We start from the raw sequence: 8,326 nt of genomic DNA, 5'->3' as shown, positions 1-8,326 counted from the left end.
CATCAAGCAGCTGCTCTGCCTGGTGCATGGTGGGTGTTTATGGTTGGAGGAGCCCATCCCCATCACAGACCACTTAATCCATCGAATTACCTGGCTCCTATGTAAAGGAGAGGACCCCGCATACATTTCGGAGGGTAAGAGCAGTGATTTGGCCATCGTGGAGGCCATGAAAATGAAATACAAGCTGGAGAAGGAAAAGAGGAGCTACATAATCTCCAGCATCAACAACAAAGCAGTCAAAGTTGCAACTCAGATACTGGTAGGTAAGCTCATGCGGAAGTGCCACACGGATGAGGTGCCCGTGCTGGTGGTTGCACTTGCTAAACAGTGCACGGAGGGGGTCTAGTTTAACTAGTTCGAATTTTTGTGCAAGGAGTTCTTGGAAAATTGCCGCAAGGCATAGGAACAAGGGAAAACCTTCCACTATGCATGGATTCTGCTGTCCATAGTGCTATTGGTTGGGGAATTGCTAGCAGACAGTGAGTTCCCCACAATTGCAAGGGATCTCCTGGAGGCCGTGAAGTACGCTTTGCTGTGGGCCACTAAAGACGTGAATCGGATCCGTGATAGTAAAATATTTTGGGTGTTCATGGAGATGAACATCAGAATGGGGATTAACCACAAACCACGGTTATCATCTACTATCTACAACAACTTGCAAAGTTTTGTAGAGTTTAAAGCAGAATTTCATCACATCTACCTTAGGGCACGCAATGAATCTGCAAAGAAGTGGAACGAGCTACCATGTATGGCCACAGATGATGTGATCTTCAACATACTGGATATGTGGCCGCTGAAGTGGTGCGCTCCAGACATCTCTGCGGTGGAAAAAACTGTTGCGCAGAAGAAGAAGGAGGAGGCCAAACTGCACGTGGCACAGCTGGCAGAAAAGAGAAGGAAAGAAGCAACAACAGCAAAGGCGCAGGAGGCACAGGACACTGCGCAGACAACAACAGAATAGCAAAAGGTCACCGCAACAGCAGAGAAGGCAGCAGAGAAGGTGCGTGAGGGCCAGAAGTTGCCTTCGTTGGAGCAGGAGCAAGAGATGGAAATAGAGGTAGAGGAGGGCGACACAGACCCACAGATAGCATCGACACTATTAAATCACCAGCGCCCGAGCGAGCGAATGGGGTCATGCAATAAGGTAAAAGCGTCAAGGTTGTCTATCGACCCGATCACCCTTACTGAGAGGGATCTGCATGATATAGGGGAGACGGTGCACAACGTCACCACAGAGGCCCTCCATAACTTTGCGGAGGAGAATCCGATTATGTTGGGGGCCCTCCGAGCACAACTTCAGGAGTTGCAGGTGCACACTCCTCATGTTGGAACTCTCTCGACCAACCTCACAGTAGGGACAGTCGCAGCCAAGGAAATGCTACGTGCTTGTATGACCAATACAATAGTGCTGCCAGAAGGGGAACTCGTTACAGCAAATGAGGCCGACAGACCTACAGTTAGTACATTGAAAGGTATAGGAATCAACATGGTTGCGCTCCTGCAGGAGACGCTCTATGTTCTGTAGGATGTGATTACCGCAGAACTGCGGGCTCGAGAGAGCCGCGCGTTGCAGGGGCTGAGTGAGCACAAGATCAACATGGAGCAGTCGATCTTGCAGTGCGACGAGGTCGTGTCTCAGAATAGATAGATGGTGCAGGTACTTGAAGAACCCTGCCAGATGGTCCCTGAGATGACCATCCCAGCAGAAGCATCAGCAGAGGCACGCATCCAGAGATTAGCAGCAGGGGTGCGCAAGGCATGAGAAGAAATGGCCAAGGTTCAGTTGGAGCTAAACCTTCATATAGTAGAGCTGCGGTTGAAGGCGCAGCCTTCAACTCCTCCAGAGGTAAAGGAACAGCGTGCCAGTGCCATTACATCGGGGATGGAGGAGATCAGAAGTGTAGTAAGGGACTGCACCAGAATGTTGGAAGAATCATTTGAGGTCCTCACCAATCTGCAGGAGCACTCGAACATACAACACTTAGAAATAGAGGTGCATGAGCTACAACAATAGTATGACAATGTCAAAGGGACTGCATAAATGGTGGCCTTCACACAGAGGCTCACACGAATGCAACAGGCAAAAGCACTTAAGGAGCAAGTAGACATAGCGTGACACAGAGAAGCAGTTTTGAAGGCGCGTGTTTAGCCTTGGATCAACAAGGCCTTCTTCATCACAACAACAATTGAAGCAAGCTTGCGCAGATGCAGGGGACATAGGAACAGATCCAGGGAAGTTGTTCCAACACCACGGTCTCGGAACAACGAGTACAGGAGATTTAGCACGCAGCCGCTCAGTGCGTTGTCGACCTTGCATCCATTTGAGCAAAGTTAGGAGGTCTCTAAGCGAAGATCTCTGCACCGATAGAGTGACTCAAGGGTGAGTCACAATGTTTGTGTTGGGGGCCTGTTGGGCGTGGCATCCCCCAAGGCAAGTTTTGGGGCTTAAAGCCCAAGTTTTGACTAAGTCCAATGTAAAGACTCCGTGATTTGTGGGCGCGGAGCGCGAAGTTGTCATTGAGTCATAGGGTTATCCGTCCTTGCTTTTGTAATGTAATTTCAGTTTGAAAGATCTACCCATGGTCCGCGGACCATGGGATTGTATAAATAGAGCGAGGCTCTAATTGTAAAAGAGACATCATAGAAGGAATGGAAGGCAATCAATCCATGAAGTATTGAGTCAAAGTGTAGAGTCATGTCTTTGGGTCATAGAGTAGGAGAAGGTTCTACAGCTGAGTGCGCAGAGGCCTAGTATTCCGCAACTAAGTGTGCAAAACCCTACAGTTGAGTGCGCAGGGCAGGTCGAGTCTGTAACCATTGGAAGAATTAATAAAGAGAAGTTTTACCATATTTCTATGTATCTTTTCCTATTTTATGCATTGAAGTATATTGGGTATGAATTGTAATTTTACTATTTATTTACTACACAAACCTATATGAATGTGTTGAATAAGTAAATCTAATAGAAGGTATCTGTTTACGGGAAGATAACTAACTATTATAAGAAGATAAGTAATATCCATGGTGTGACTTAGGGAAACAGTGTAGATCGTTTCCCTAGTAGCGTGAAATCCCCACAGCCCCTGGTTAGGGCTGCGCGAAGGCAAATATAACAGGGTGCAAAGGCCTAGCAAGTCAGGGAAGTGTGCGAAGTAACTTGCATGAAGGTATTCACAGTTGGACTAAATCAACCCCTCAGACATCTCAAGGGTGCGGAAACCTAGTTCCAGCATCCCCCCATACTGCTTCGGGTGAGACCTCAGTTCGCGCTCCACGGACTGTTGCCGAAAGGGCCAGTAGTATAGGGATTTGTTTGGCTAATTAACTCCGAACCTAGGTCAGGCCCCAACAAGCCAACACATGCTCTCTTGTATTCTAGGATACACCACTGATGAGCATGTCGATGAAGTTATACTGGCTTTCCTGTCTATATTTTGCCTAGGCAATCCTCCAGCTACAGTTTACAACTTTGCTCAGTTCTTGGCTGACAGAATCCATGAACAGTTTATCAAATTTCCAAATGAGAGAGTATTCAAATACTCATCAGTATTGTTTCACATGTTCCTCTATTTTTAGTTAGACAAGTTTCCAGTAAGCACCCAAAATTTAGACACTAAGGGCCATCTAAGATCTGTCATCTTTTGGACATCATTGATCCAAAGATATTCCACTGTTTTTATTTATAAAGAGTTCATTGATTCATTTGTTCATCCAGTTATAAACATGCTAACCAGTAGCTATTAACCCAAGATCAATGAGGAGATTAAGAGAGTTTTACACTTGGCTAAGAACAGTAGAGTGGGAGACTGGTATCTATATCAAGACCACACAGACATCAGGATATATGGATGCCAACTCACTCCCTACAAGCTGCCCAAATACCTCCCCATGAGGATTTTTGCATTAGAATATTTCACGTATATCATAAACTCTGATGAGGTTAATTTTTTGTCATCTAGAAAGAAAACTCAGTTTAAGATAAAAACCAATTGGGCCCTTTTATTTGTAATAATAGGGAAACTGGACAAGAGGTAGAGAAAATCTTCGAGCAAATGAACTTCAAAAGTAGTTTCATGTGGTAGTATGACCCTAATGGAGTCATAAACAAACTAAGGCTCAAATTCAAGTTAAGTCCTTTCATACATGAGCCCAAGCTAGACATTGAAAGATATGCCAACCAGTCAGAATGGTTGGAGAATACTTTAATAGATGTGGAGAATACTTTAATAGATGTTGAAAAGAAGATTGATATTAGTTACTTTCTGCAGGTTCCAGCCCTACAGGCACAGATGGGTATTACTCCCATTCTACAAACTCCAGCCAATGAGGACATAAATGTAAAAAGATCCAGGGAAGTAGGTTCTAGCTTTGGGATGGACACTATAGATGACAGGTTTGAAATCAGTTACAGGAAGAGGCCCAAGCTTAATCCTGTAACTGAGCAAGAACACACCATTGAGATAGTTGAAATCACTGATACTAATACAATGGTTGGAAAGAGTAAAGGTCCAACTATTTCAGAAGAAACTCATCAACCTTCTACCTTAAATACTCAAATCATTGAAAAGAAGCTTAGTATTGAAGTCTCTTCATCTAGCAAGCCAGTGGATAAAGAGAAAGATATAAAAGAGAAGTACAAGGAAATCAAGTTGAGGAATGAAGCATTAAAGGCTGAAACATATGCCCAATACTTCAAACAAACCCCTACCAATCAGAATAGACTAATGTCAGCCTTTGACATTAAGACTAGTAAGATGCAAATGACCTTTATGCAACCTACAGTCCAGCAGCCTAGATCTTTAGCAGACTACAGGAAGATAGAGTTTGAAGTTTTGGCAAGGGATATTCACCCCATTGACCAAATTGAATTCCATAAGCAGGCAGGTGAAACGATCTACTCCACAATGACTAACAAAGAAATGATTGTGAAGAAACTTCAAAGTTCGCTGGATAACATCACAAAACAACTTAAACTAGAAAAGGCATCCTCACAGGCCAAGGATAACATAATCAAGTCACTGGAAGACTTGGTGATTGAGATTGGATATAATACAAGTGAGATCAAGGCAACAAAAAAACTAATAAAGAAGAAGAATTAGGATATTGTTGCTTTGAAGAAATAATTGAAGTTGCCTCCCTCTGAAGATCCACAAACAAAGGAGGTCCTAGAGAGCCAAGCCCAGCAGGAGGAAATGATGGATCTCATTCTTCAATTAAATTCTCAAATGAAAGAAATAGAGAATGAATTGGACAGTTTAATATAGTTGAAACAGACCAGCCTTGAGACAACCATTGCCACTGCTATTCCCACAGTTGCTACAACAATTCCTTCAACTTTGGCAGCTTCATTGGCCCCAACAGCTCCACTAGCTGCAACACTTCCAGCTACAACAACAACTACATTAGAAACAGGTTCAACAACAGTAGTAGCTCATCCAAGTGATAAGGCAAGTAAACTGGTCAAAGCCATGGAGGACATGTCCATTCAGACCACTGAAATAAATAGACTTAAAGAACAGATAATAAGTCTAGAGGATGAGAAGAAACTGGCTCAGATTATGCATAAAAATGAAGTATAGAAGTCAAACAGGTTGATTGAGAGAATAAAAAACTTGGAAAAAGATTTAACATTGAAGGAGCCACTTGCCCAAGCAAAAGAACAGCGATGGGCCAATATCATTGACTCTATCAATGATATTTGGCCATATATGCAAGTCATCTTTGAACAAAATGATTTAGTCAAAGAGGCTACTGAAGCAATTCAAAGAGTTAAGGCCGAACTTGGAAATATGCCAGAAGAAGCCTCAAGAATAATCCAATTCCTTAACTCTAAAAATAAATATGAATTTCAAGAGCTAGACATAGCTGACAGAAATGGCACTATACTAGAGGTGAAGAAAGTGCTCACCAAGAGGAACTTAATGATGTAGCTTGAGGACAAATGCCAAACCATGGAGCTAGCTATAGGCAAGTTCATGGTTAAGTTTGATGCTTTGAGGCAAAAAGGCCTGCCAAATCCCTTGGTAATAAATGACAGGTTAATGCCACATGAAGACTATAACAAGAAAATCAGAGAAGTGGAAAGGGAGCAAGCCAATAGTTCCTCTATGAAAGGGATGCCTACAGGAAAGGTTTTGTACCAGACTTTTGAGAACCTCTTTTACCTCCAACATGAGGTAAAACACCCTTTTGTAAACAAGCCCACCTTTGAAAAATGCACAGAAGCATATGAAGTCTATAGAAGAATGGTAAATATTAAATTACCAGACATAGAGACTTGGGAAAAGTTAAATGATTCACTGTGAAATTGCAAGGTAAAAGTGGAACATAACAGTGAAAGAAAAGCAACAGGTCAGCCTAGTCAAAGAGTATCAGATGCAAGAGTATCAGTCAAAGGGAAAAGTAAAAAGAATAGTCAGTGTGGAAGCCAAAATGCAATGGAGAAAAGGCAACAAAAGATCTAACAACAGAGCCTAATAAACAAGGATAGCTTGCAATAGTTACATATTTGTCTCTATCTTCTTGCATGAAGATATTTCTTTTTCCTTGAATAATTCCCAAAATAGTTTGGGATATTTTGTAATACGTTTTTGTATAAATACTTCATAATTCGAAGTATAGAGTGTGGATTGCTTGACATTTCTATAGTTGTATTGATCTGAAACCTAAGGGTTCATTGTACCATTTTTTCAAGTCAGTAGACTGGACTAAGTAATAAAGGCATTGCATTACATGATTCATGTGTTGGGCCACTTCAGTGAAGTATTTTCTGTTTGTCAAATTTGTTATATTCTTAATTGTTTCACATACTTGCATGTTATCTAAATTTGAATGAAATGACTGGAATATTATTACAGAATTTGTTTAAGTACACTTTGTCTTGAACAGTTAATCATTTTAATGTTTTCTTCTGATATCCAGAGTAGGGAATCCTTCATTGCTCCCTAGTTTCGATTGACCTCAATCATTTCCTTCATTATCCAATTTGAGGAACCCTTAACTGTTCCTTGACCCCGATTGATAACCACTTCACCATCTAGCCTAAAAGATCTGAATTTACTCATCTACCTTGCCTTGTAAACACTATCTTTAGCATTTGATCCAGTCCTGTTTTCTTGACACTTAACCCCATAACCCAATGGTAAAGGACATCCCTCTATCCATCTAAGTCAATAATTCCACCACCAAGTAAAAATCAAAACCTAATCAAAGCTTAAATTACTAGCCTAAAATCAATTAACTCAACAAAGTTAAATCATAAAGAGAGAGCCCTCTTTGAGTATTAAGAAGGCTAGATCCTAATCTCAAAAGTAGGTTTGTGGTTACCTCTATTACTTCTTTCATAACAACTCTATGGAAATTTTAGAGTGATAACAGTTTCAAGTAGCACAGGTATTCCCCACAGAGATACAAGGTGAATCCCCACAAGGCCAGCACTAGTTCCATGCCCTTCTTCACACTGAATTTCTCATGGAAAAAAACCATCCGAGTACCATAGTCAACAGAATCGTAATGGCTAGGATTACACTTGTCAACATAGAATTAACCATGAACATCACGTTGAAGATACCAATGAAAAAAAAATTCCACGTCACTACAGACCATATGAGACCTATGGAATGATCAAAATTCCCCGCACGAAATTTGATGTCCTCCCTATGTAGAGCCTAGAAATATCCATTCATGAGCATGCCCACTATACAGAAAAAAGGTGAAAACAAACATTGTGAATCGAATCTCCATAATGAGCATATACGTTATCTGGTGTTTTGTTTTTCTATAGGTGAGCTCAATTAAGGGAATAACAAAACCACAGAGGTAATTTACACCTAGCGATAAGATGAACCCGATTTTGTACTGCCAATTCATTACTCCTTCAATCTTGTTGGTTTGCATGGAAGGCAAGCACGATGGAACTCGTAGTGAGTAAAACCACATAATTTACAAAGAAAGGGTTGAATTTTTTCCAGACTAAAAGTGTCGCAAAATCCCCAAATTCAATTACTTTTTGAAGGCGGGAAGTGATGGGGAAGGATCCATAGGAAGGAGCAACATTCTCACCAGCCTCACGAAGAGAAAGCAAATCTAGGAATATGACGTGGCGGCCGACGAATCTATGAACAGTGTTGTGAGGCAAAGCCTCACCATAAAAAAGCCTTTGGCTTAAATATAAATACCATAAAATATAATATTTAAAATACTTTTATTTAGTTTACCTATTTAAAAATATAATTTATCAAGACAAAATGATTCCAAAATATAAATACCATAAAACATGATATTTTCATATATAAATTAAAATACACTATAAATAGATTTTAATTAA

This window comes from Pinus tabuliformis, chromosome 9 (assembly GCF_031772625.1).
Source record: "Pinus tabuliformis cultivar Carrire ecotype Pingquan chromosome 9, CPIR1, whole genome shotgun sequence".
Taxonomy (NCBI): Eukaryota; Viridiplantae; Streptophyta; class Pinopsida; order Pinales; family Pinaceae; genus Pinus; species Pinus tabuliformis.
This window is presented reverse-complemented; position numbering follows the sequence as displayed.